Source organism: Aulostomus chinensis, chromosome 4 (genome assembly GCF_037954235.1).
Source record: "Aulostomus chinensis isolate RoL2024-O1b breed Wild chromosome 4, RoL_Achi_v1.0, whole genome shotgun sequence".
NCBI lineage: Eukaryota > Metazoa > Chordata > Actinopteri > Syngnathiformes > Aulostomidae > Aulostomus > Aulostomus chinensis.
In genome coordinates, this window is record NC_141323.1 from 21659656 (window position 1) to 21672034 (window position 12379).

Below are 12379 nucleotides of genomic sequence, written 5' to 3' on the forward strand. Positions count from 1 at the left end.
GGAACTCTTCTGGTTCCACCATCCAGGAAATCACCTGCTCAGGTAACATTATTGACACTAACAGTCATGTGACTGAGATCCAGGACAAGCTGTCTTTGGCTGTTTACATGAACACAAATGTTCCTCTATGATTCTGACAATAACATAACAATTTTTTTAACCTTCATCTCGCCAGAAGACTCTCACTGCGTGTTTTCTCAATCGCATACTTCTATACTGCATACTTAAAATTTTAAGTCTGCTCAACTGAAAATGGAAAAACGTATGGATAGTTTTCAAAAATTGAGAATACAAAAGTTCCTGGATGACGTACTCCAATCAGTTAAGATTTTGAGTGTGCAACTGTGTACACTTGTGGTGAGAGTCGGCCAACACTGACTTGTATAGAGTCATCTTTACATGAAATAACAGGGACAAGTAGGAAATTCTGTGTGGACACGGGTTTGAAAAGATAAAATAACTTGTCACCAAAATGTTGTGCTAAATAAATCACACAATTAAACTCTACAGACAGTTGCATCTTCAGCCAGTAGAAGGAGGACATCGTGTTGTTGGCGCCTATTGTGGTGTAACAATGTGCGATGACCCTCCATTTTGCTTTTTTACTGCTTCAGAAATTGACAAACAAGCACAGGCAAAAGGAGGCGGTAATTAGCTGATGCTGATGCGGTGCTCGCCAGTCACAAATCTGTGTAGAAGAAGAAGAAGACATCACGTCATCATTTTGAAGAGTGCACCGCACGGCAGGATGTGGTTTGGGACAGCACTGCACCCTCGAAACACGCGCACTGCGCGATTGAGTACATACTTTGCTTAGAATACTCAGTTTGAAAATTTTACATATGCAGTATGGAAGTATGTGATTTGGTACACAGTAATGCAGTCATGTTACTGTGATCCAGTACAAGTGACTTTGTTTTTTTACATGCACACAAATATTCACAAAACTCCAGTGTTTTTATTTTTTACCTTTATTTAGTCCAAGGAAACTCACTGAGAGTGACTCACATTTGCAGGAGCACCCTGATCACATTCACAGTCATAGAACAGCAGCTGCTCAGTACCACCTCTGAGAGCCTTGCTCAAGGGCATCTTGGTGGTGTTAATGAGTGTGGCTGCTTCCTCCTACCAGTCCTGAGGATTGAACCAACAACCTTTTAGTTTCAAGTTCACTTCTCTGTCCTTCAGGCATGTGGTTGTCTAACTCTTGAAGCAAGTACCTCCATGATGAGCATGGAACAGTGTCATAGTGCCTCTGTTCAGCTGCATCAGAGGTGCACAGCATGTTTTCTCAGAGTCAGAGTGAGTCAGAGGCCAACCATCAGACAACCATAGAGAAACATGAAACACTGGAATATTTTATGAATCTGAACTTGTTTTCAAGTGTGTGTGTCAATCTGGTGAACTCTGAGGTTCCAGTGAAAAGATCCACTTGTTGCCAATTACTGCTATAAATGATGCATTGATCACTGATGAAATACAGTAAATTATATTAGAAATAGTGTTTGAGAATATTTGAAAGTAAGGAGCTGGGCAGTGTCTTTGGTATCAGTGCTCTGATGCAGCAGTCAGCTGGAGCCTCTGTTGGAATCACCTTTGATAGCAATACACACTGAGCACAGGTTCCAATAGAAGACCCAGTGTGTGCTGCTCAGGGTCCAGCACAGGTAGGCCAACACACTGTTGCTGTTTGACTGAGACGCACACCAGACAGTTGTAGAATCACACACATCAGAATGTATCTTAGCATCAATCAGGGAAACGCTGGCTCTGGTTCTTCTGTGGAGGCGAGCAGCAGTGACGTGAGTTCATCCTCAGGACAACACAGGAGTTGGGAATCATTCAGCTCCTCCAGGAGCTGTGGCCTCATGACGATCTCTTCCAGGGTTTTCACACTGAACAACACCAGGGCCGGCTTTACCTTCATCACCATGTTATGATTTGCAGTTCCCTCCTGTCAGATCACCTGCTATTGAGCTGCTGGTGTAGCAGATGTTTGTTTTTATTTCCTGACACTCTGACTATTTCCCGTTCATCAGACTGAAAGCCTGAGGGTAGAAACTGTTTTTAGCCTGGTGGTCTCAGCATCCAGGGCTCTGTAGCATCTTCCAGAGGGGAGGGGATCAAACAGTTTGTGACTGGGGTGTGATGGGTCAGCAGAGATGGTGCCTGTCCGTTTCCTGACCCTGGACCGATAAAGGTCCTGGATGACAGGTAGGTCGGCCCCCATGATTCTCTCTGCTGACCCGATTGTTCGTTGCAGTCTGATCCTGTCTTGTTTGGTGGCCGATCCAAACCAGAGTGATGGCTGTGAACAGGAATGACTGAATGATTGTAGTATAGAAGATGATCAGCAGCTCCTGTGGCAGGTTCAACTTCCTGAGCTGTCACAGGAAGTCCAACCTCTGCTGAGCTTTTTTTCTGGACAATGTGCCTGTTAGAGGTGGACTTCAGGTTCTTGGAGATTGTGGTTCCCAGGAACTTGAACATGTCCTCAGGAGACACTGTGTTGTTGAGGATGGTGAGGGGGGAGAGTGTGGGTGGGCTTCTCCTGAAGTCCACTGTCATCTCCACATTCTTGAGCAGGTTCAGCTCCAGGTTCAGACTGCCCCAGTGGACCAGCTGCTCCACCTCCTGTCTGAAAGCAGACTTGGAACCATCCTTGATTGATACAGATATGTATTTTCTTTCAAAATTGTTTGCTATTTTTTCTATAGTATTCATTGTTTCAAAACAATTTTGACTTGTTTAACTTTCCAAAAGATATTTGGGTTTTCCACAGTTTGAGAATCACAACTTTAGGCTGCCACTGCTAGGATCTGAAAATGGTGGTGATGATAACGTAAACTTGAGATTCCAGTTGTGTTCTCTGGTATCCACATGTGGGATATTAGATGGTTTAGGGAGGAAAGAGCAGGAATCATGATTCCCAGCTTCAATAATCACATGAATTATTTCAAAGAGGATAAATTCCTTCCAATTCTATATTTTCCTTCTCACTCTCAGGATAAATTCCTTGGAAATCTGTGTTTTCCTGTCTCATTTCCAGGGTTTGCTAGTTAACATGTCAGAGGCATGAACAGGTGAGTTCATGTTAACATGAATTCATTCTCATCATGAATCTGCCTCTTGTTGTCTTTTTCAGAGTCTGTCAGGCTGGTGGACGGGTCGAACCTTTGCTCTGGCAGACTGGAGGTGAAGTCTAACCAGCTGTGGTCCTCAGTGTGTGAAGAGGACTTTGACATGCAGGATGCAGAGGTGCTGTGTGGAGAGCTGAGATGTGGGACACCTTCAGTCCTGGAGGGGGCACTTTTTGGACCAGCAGAGTCTCCATTCTGGGCTCAGGTGTTCCAGTGTGAGGGCCATGAATCTTCCCTCCTGGACTGTGGACGCTCAGGGTCTGGAAACACCTGCTCACCTGGCAAATCAGTTGGACTCATCTGCTCAGGTGGAGCTTTGGTTCAGGTCCTCCTCCATCCTGTTGCATATTCATGTATTAATGATGCTCTTGTCTCTGCTCAGATGCTGATGATGTCAGGTTGGTGGGAGGAGCAAACCACTGTGCTGGTAGACTGGAGGTAAAACACCTGGGAGAGTGGAGAGCAGCAAAGACAGACTGGTCCTGGACCCTGAAGGAAACAGCTGTGATATGTAGACGGCTGGACTGTGGTTCTGCTGTCTCAACACAGCAGAGAGACGAGTCCTCAGAAGGACTTGTGTGGTTCATCGACTCTGAGTGTGTTCAGTCTACATCAACACTGAAGGAGTGTGTGAGATCATGGAACTCTCCTGGTTTCACCATCCTGGAAATCACCTGCTCAGGTAACATTATTGACACTAACAGTCATGTGACTGAGATCCAGGACAAGTTGTCTTTGGCTGTTTACATGAACACAAATATTCTTCTATTATTCTGACAATGATGATATTCCATTTTTTAACCTTTATTTAACCAGAAGAAACTCCCTGAGTGACTCACATTTGCAGCACCACTCTGATAATGTTCACAAAAACCAAATCAAGCTGCTCAGTTCATCTACTGAGGGCCTTGCTCAAGGGCACCTCAGTGGTTTTCATGAGGGAGGCAGCAGTGCTGCTTGTAGCTCAATCCTGGTGAGACAAAGGTGAAGTGTACTGATGTTTCCAGTAGCTTTTTAATCTGTTCAGCTTTCAGTTGTATTTTAACATAATTTACTGTCTCTCTGTTTCATTTTTGTGTTCAGAAAAAAACCTTCAGAGCTAAAAGACAGATAAATGAAATCAGTTCTGAATAAAAACACAAATTTTAAACGTCAGATGTGCAACATGAACAATCTTCAAAACAATGAATCACAAAAATGAGTCATGTTCACCCATAGTGTGCTCATGTGGTGAGGTAGAGAAGCTAACAAGACTGAGAAACAGTTGTGACCAAAGCTCATGGTTTTAGACTCCATTGGTTTCCATCAGTCTGCAGGTGAGCCCACTCACTGTCTCAGTCACACCCTCAACCTCGTCCTGTCGTATGGAATTGAAGCCGAATATCAAGTTGTATTTCCACAGAACTCTTTTTAATCCCCGTCCCAATCTGTCCATCAGTCTCTTCTACTTTCTCTCTGTCTTTACATCTGTCCCTCTCTTTCCTTCTGTTTATCTGTCTTCCTCCATTTTCTGTCTTGTCCTGCTCTCCTGCTCTCTTTCCCCCTGCTATTCAAAGCAGAAGGCCGTTCCTGTTGAGCCTGGATCTGCTCGACGTTCCTGCCTGTTAAAAGGAAGGCTTTTGTCACTGCTTTTGTGCCTGCTGATGGAGAATTGTTGGGTGTAGATTCATTGAAGAAGTTTGGTGCTGGACCTGCTGTACTTGTAAAGTGTCATGAGATAACTTTTGTAGTGATTTGGCTCAATACAAATAAAAGTGACTTGACTTGACTGATGTCAGCATAGCCTTTACCTCCACACACAGATACAAAAACCCCACCCAAAACACAGAACATGGCATCAAACAGAACAATGACAGAAGACCTTGTTCTCATTCCAACGTGGTGCTTCAAAGTTTTGAATGATTCCTACATGTTAGGAGCCTCGACTAAAAAAGGCCTTAAGAAAATAAAAGCTCACAGAGTTTAACCCCAATAACAGCCTATCGGATTCATTTACACTCCTTCTTCCTGCCTCTCCTGATGATTGAACTGACAACCCTCCCATCACAAGTTCACTTCTCTATGTGGTCAGGATGCTGATGTAAACCAGAGATTCCAGTTGAGTTCTCTGATTTAGAAATGTGGGATATTAAATCCTGGGATATTAGGTTCAGTGAGAAATGAGCAGGAATATTGTTTCCCAGTTTCAACAATCACATGAATTTTTCCAAGGAGGATAAATTCCTAGGAAATCTTTTTTCCTGTCTCATTTACAGGATTTGCTAGTTAACATGTCAGAGGCATGAACAGGTGAGTTCATGTTGACATGAATTCATTGTCATCATGAATCTGCCTCTTGTTGTCTTTTTCAGAGTCTGTCAGGCTGGTGGACGGGTCGGACCTTTGCTCTGGCAGACTGGAGGTGAAATCTAACCAGCTGTGGTCCTCAGTGTGTGAAGAGGACTTTGACATGCAGGATGCAGAGGTGCTGTGTGGAGAGCTGAGATGTGGGACACCTTCAGTCCTGGAGGGGGCACTTTTTGGACCAGCAGAGTCTCCATTCTGGGCTCAGGTGTTCCAGTGTGAGGGCCATGAATCTTCCCTCCTGGACTGTGGACGCTCAGGGTCTGGAAACACCTGCTCACCTGGCAAATCAGTTGGACTCATCTGCTCAGGTGGAGCTTTGGTTCAGGTCCTCCTCCATCCTGTTGCATATTCATGTATTAATGATGCTCTTGTCTCTGCTCAGATGCTGATGATGTCAGGTTGGTGGGAGGAGCAAACCACTGTGCTGGTAGACTGGAGGTGAAACACCTGGGAGAGTGGAGAGCAGCAAAGACAGACTGGTCCTGGACCCTGAAGGAAACAGCTGTGATATGTAGACGGCTGGACTGTGGTTCTGCTGTCTCAACACAGCAGAGAGACAAGTCCTCAGAACGACTCGTGTGGTTCATCGACTCTGAGTTTGTTCAGTCTACATCAAAACTGAAGGAGTGTGTGAGATCATGGAACTCTCCTGGTTTCACCATCCTGGAAATCACCTGCTCAGGTAACATTATTGACACTAACAGTCATGTGACTGAGATCCAGGACAAGTTGTCTTTGGCTGTTTACATGAACACAAATATTCTTCTATTATTCTGACAATGATGATATTCCATTTTTTAACCTTTATTTAACCAGAAGAAACTCCCTGAGTGACTCACATTTGCAGCACCACTCTGATCATGTTCACAAAAACCAAATCAAGCTGCTCAGTTCATCTACTGAGGGCCTTGCTCAAGGGCACCTCAGTGGTGTTCATGAGCGAGGCAGCAGTGCTGCTTGTAGCTCAATCCTGGTGAGACAAAGGTGAAGTGTACTGATGTTTCCAGTAGCTTTTTAATCTGTTCAGCACTCAGCAGGATTTTAACATAATTTACTGTCTGTTTCATCCTTTTCTTCAGGAAAAACCCTCAAGTGCTAAAAGACAGATAAATGAAATTAGCTCTTTTTTTAAACGTCAGATCTGCAACATAAACAATCTTCACAACAACGAACCACAAAAATTAGTCATGTTCACCCATAGTGTGCTCACGTGGTGAGGTAGAGAAGCTAACAAGACTGAGAAACAGTTGTGAGAGAAGCTCCTGTTAGCATAGCCTTCATCTCAACACTCAATCAAGTTCACTGATTCCCATAAATTGACATCAAACAAATGAAACACAGAGTTCCTTGTTCCAGTTCCAGCCAGGAGCTTCAAAATGCTGCCTGCCAGATGTGCAGGAACTTAACTGGATGCTCTTCAATATAAAAGCCTCAACTCCTGATAATTGCCTTAACAAAATAAAAGCCCATGGGAAATTTTCCCTCAGAAATGGACCGACATTAGAGTCATTTACACTGCTTCTTCCTGCAAATCCTGAGGATTGAACCAGCAACCTTCCAATCACAAGGCAATTTTCTTTCCTTTTGGCAACATGTTAGGGTTTAGGGTTGAGGATGGTGTGGGAGACCCAAATGCAGACAATTTTGGGAGGTGCACAAAAGAGGTTTATTGAAGCTGGGTGACTGGGGGCTGGACGTGGCGTGAGGGCGAAGGCTTGAGACGTGGCGTGAGGGCGGAGACGTGGTGTGAGGGCGGAGACAAGACGTGAGGCTGGAGGCTTGACCGGTGACTGATGAACTTGACAGTATACAAGACAGAACAATCAGCGACGACAGCGACATCATCAACAACGACAACAACAACAATGACCCAACAACCTAACAGGGGAAAACACACGGGTTAAATATGAGAGGGGAAACAAGACACAGGTGGTGCAATCAACCAGGTGAGACACATGAGGGAATCACAGGAGGGAGGTCAGGAAGACAGGACATGACTACAAAATAAAACAGGAAGCACGAGACAGGGATCGTGACATAACCAGTGCTCAATTTTGCAAGGGTCCAGAAGGTGATGAAAACCAGAGATTCCAGTTGTGTTCTCTGATGGACACATGTGGGATATTAGATGATATAAGATCATCAGGGCGGCTCTATGGGGAAGCAAGATCTGTCTCAAACAAATGTCCTGCCCCCTCAAATCAAAATTTTAGAAGTTAAAAAAACCACATTTTGATATACAGACAAAATTGATATATTATGAGTTGACAAAATTATCTGCAGTAGCGGAAAAAATGCAAAAAAAGGTGCGTGATACAGTCTCAGCTTCCTCTCATCTCCCTGTCACTCAGCTGCACGCACATCTGTATTTGTAGAGTCAACTGAGGACCAGCCCGTTGTTCTTCTCACTGTTTGACTCTGTAAGAGAAGTGTTTCTTTCTGGATCCCACAAGCACCACAGTGAGCTGGTCTGCTGCATGGAGCCAACAAAGACCTTCAATGTTGTTGGTTGTCAAGATCTGGATGAATGTTTTATTTTATTCTTTATTTTATTTATTTATTTATTTTCTATTGATCGGTTTTGTTTTTCAAGACTTGGTGAAGGGATTTTTCTTTAATAACCTGGCCTACCCTTTTAGTTTTGTTGATATTGGCAATCATGATAAGTGTTATTGTTGGGTTTGAATATATTTGATACAGGCCATCCAATGAAGGTAGATGTCAAGATTTAGTTGTTGTCATCCTAAGAAATGTTTTTTGTTTTTTGTTTTTGTTTTTGTTTTCTTTTTTTTATTTTGCCCCGAGGTATTGCCACCTCATCAGGGTCAGGGGGTTTGTGGGCCTCAGTGACCTGAAGAGTTACACCAGCAGAAGCTTAGCCTTCAGGTGGGCCAAGTGGGACCAAGTGGGACCGGTCTTAGGGTAAAGGTCTGATAAAGAGCAATCAAACTACATGATAATATCAGTTATCCAGAGAACCACCTACCCCCCCCCCCCCCCAACACCGCCACCACACCATTTCCCCACATCTGTTGCCGCCCTTTGCCCCCTTCACATTTCCATTTCATGGAAATCTATGTTTTCCTGTCTCATTTCCAGGATTTGCTAGTTAACATGTCAGAGGCATGAACAGGTGAGTTCATGTTGACATGAATTCATTCTCATCATGAATCTGCCTCTTGTTGTCTTTTTCAGAGTCTGTCAGGCTGGTGGACGGGTCGGACCTTTGCTCTGGAAGACTGGAGGTGAAATCTAACCATCTGTGGTCCTCAGTGTGTGAAGAGGACTTTGACATGCAGGATGCAGAGGTGCTGTGTGGAGAGCTGAGATGTGGGACACCTTCAGTCCTGGAGGGGGGACTTTTTGGACCAGCAGAGTCTCCATTCTGGACTGAGGTGTTCCAGTGTGAGGGCCATGAATCTTCCCTCCTGGACTGTGGACGCTCAGGGTCTGGAAACACCTGCTCACCTGGCAAATCAGTTGGACTCATCTGCTCAGGTGGAGCTTTGGTTCAGGTCCACTTCCGTCCTGTTGCATATTCATGTATTAATGATGCTCTTGTCTCTGCTCAGATGCTGATGATGTCAGGTTGGTGGGAGGAGCAAACCACTGTGCTGGTAGACTGGAGGTGAAACACCTGGGAGAGTGGAGAGCAGCAGAGACAGACCGGTCCTGGACCCTGAAGGAAACAGCTGTGATATGTAGATGGCTGGACTGTGGTTCTGCTGTCTCAACACAGGAGAGAGACGAGTCCTCAGAACGACACATGTGGTTCATCGACTCTGAGTGTGTTCAGTCTACATCAACACTGAAGGAGTGTGTGAGATCATGGAACTCTTCTGGTTCCTCCATCCTGGAAATCACCTGCTCAGGTAACATTATTGACACTAACAGTCATGTGACTGAGATCCAGGACAAGTTGTCTTTGGCTGTTTACATGAACACAAATATTCTTCTATTATTCTGACAATGATGATATTCCATTTTTTAACCTTCATTTAACCAGAGGAAACTAACTGAGGGACTCACATTTGCAGCACCACTCTGATAATGTTCACAAAAACCAAATCAAGCTGCTCAGTTCATCTACTGAGGGCCTTGCTCAAGGGCACCTCAGTGGTTTTCATGAGGGAGGCAGCAGTGCTGCTTGTAGCTCAATCCTGGCCAGACAAAGGTGAAGTGCACTGATGTTTCCAGTAGCTTTTTAATCTGTTCAGCACTCAGCAGGATTTTAACATAATTTCCTGTCTGTTTCATCCTTTTCTTCAGGAAAAACCCTCAAGTGCTAAAAGACAGATAAATGAAATTCGCTTTTTTTTTAAATGTCAGATCTGCAACATAAACAATCTTCACAACAACGAACCACAAAAATTAGTCATGTTCACCCATAGTGTGCTCATGTGGTGAGGTAGAGAAGCTAACAAGACTGAGAAACAGTTGTGAGAGAAGCTCCTGTTAGCATAGCCTTCATCTCAACACTCAATCAAGTTCACTGATTCCCATAAATTGACATCAAACAAATGAAACACAGAGTTCCTTGTTCCAGTTCCAGCCAGGAGCTTCAAAATGCTGCCTGCCAGATGTGCAAAACAGGAACGTAACTGGATTCCCTTCAAAATAAAATTCTCAAATCCTGAAAATTACAACCCCTCAGGAAATTTTCCCTCAGAAACAGACCGACATGAGAGTCATTTACACTGCTTCTTCCTGCAAATCCTGAGGATTGAACCAGCAACCCTCCAATCACAAGTTAATATTTCTTAACTTCAAGCCACCAGTGCTCAAATTTGACAAGGGTTAAGATGGTGATGAAAACCAGAGATTCCAGTTGTGTTCTCTGATTTACACGTGTGGGATTTCAGATGATATAAGAGCATGTGAATTATTTCAAAGAGGATAAATTCCTTGCAATTCTATATTTTCTTTTTCATTCTCAGGTTAAATTCCTTGGAAATCTGTGTTTTCCTGTCTCATTTCCAGGGTTTGCTAGTTAACATGTCAGAGGCATGAACAGGTGAGTTCATGTTGACATGAATTCATTCTCATCATGAATCTGCCTCTTGTTGTCTTTCTCAGAGTCTGTCAGGCTGGTGGACGGGTCGAACCTTTGCTCTGGCAGACTGGAGGTGAAATCTAACCAGCTGTGGTCCTCAGTGTGTGAAGAGGACTTTGACATGCAGGATGCAGAGGTGCTGTGTGGAGAGCTGAGATGTGGGACACCTTCAGTCCTGGAGGGGGGACTTTTTGGACCAGCAGAGTCTCCATTCTGGACTCAGGCGTTCCAGTGTGAGGGCCATGAATCTTCCCTCCTGGACTGTGGACGCTCAGGGTCTGGAAACACCTGCTCACCTGGCAAATCAGTTGGACTCATCTGCTCAGGTGGAGCTTTGGTTCAGGTCCTCCTCCGTCCTGTTTCATATTCATGTATTAATGATGCTCTTGTCTCTGCTCAGATGCTGATGATGTCAGGTTGGTGGGAGGAGCAAACCACTGTGCTGGTAGACTGGAGGTGAAACACCTGGGAGAGTGGAGAGAAGCAGAGACAGACTGGTCCTGGACCCTGAAGGAAACAGCTGTGATATGTAGACGGCTGGACTGTGGTTCTGCTGTCTCAACACAGCACAGAGACGAGTCCTCAGAACGACTCATGTGGTTCATCAACTCTGAGTGTGTTCAGTCTCCATCAACACTGAAGGAGTGTGTGAGATCATGGAACTCTTCTGGTTCCACCATCCTGGAAATCATCTGCTCAGGTAACATTATTGACACTAACAGTCATGTGACTGAGATCCAGGACAAGTTGTCTTTGGCTGTTTACATGAACACAAATATTCCTCTGTTATTCTGACAATGATGAGATCCTGAATTTGATGAGGGTCATGTTGATGATGTGAAATACGGAATCCAGATGTTTCACTTTAAGCAGAGAGACCAAGTTCTCTCAAATACGAGTGTGTGTGTGTGTGTGTGTGTGTGTGTGTTTTGTGGGTTCAGCCTCATCAAGCAATAACAAGAGGAAGGTGAGTCAGGAAGGGAAGTTTCATGGTTCTTGTTTTTTCCGATGAGTTTAAGCAGGATTAGTAGCTGAGAAAAATGGGTGAATATTAGAATGATGATTTCCTGATGTCTCCACAGAGTCTGTCAGGCTGGTGGGGGGGTCCAGTCTGTGCTCAGGCAGACTGGAGGTGAAGTCTAACCAGTCATGGTCCTCTGTGTGTGAGGAGGATTTTGGCCTGCAGGATGCAGAGGTGCTGTGTAGAGAGTTGGGGTGTGGGGCTCCGTCCCTCCTCCACGGGGGCCCGTATACAGACATGGAGACCCCAGTCATGGCAGCAAAGTTCCAGTGTGGTGGAGATGAATCTGCTCTGCTAAACTGTGGAAGGTCTGGCTCAGTGAGGAAGACCTGCTTACCTGGGAAAAGCGTTGGCCTCGTCTGCTCAGGTGAAGGTCATAGATCTGCTTCATCCCACTGCTTTGCTTCTACCACTCATGATTCCTGTGTCTGCTCAGAGCCTGATGGAGTCAGGATGGTGGGAGAGCCCAGTCGCTGTGCTGGGACCCTGGAGATCAAACACCAGGGAGAGTGGAGACCAGCGGCCCCTGGGGGTCCTGAATGGCTCCACCAGTCTGCCTCTGCAGTGTGTAGACGGATGAATTGTGGCTCTGCTGCTTTAACAAATAAAAGACAGAACTCGCGATCCAGGCCTGTGTGGTGGATCAGGTCTTCTTGTGTCCAGTCAGCATCTGGACTGCGGGAGTGTGTAGTGGAGACTGATGAAGTTCAAAGTGCTACCAGTCTGATGGTGGTGTGCTCAGGTAAAACTGGACATTCCAAACAAGCTGCTGCTTCCTCGATGACACCAGCACATCTGCTGATTCAGCCTTTCTTCTGC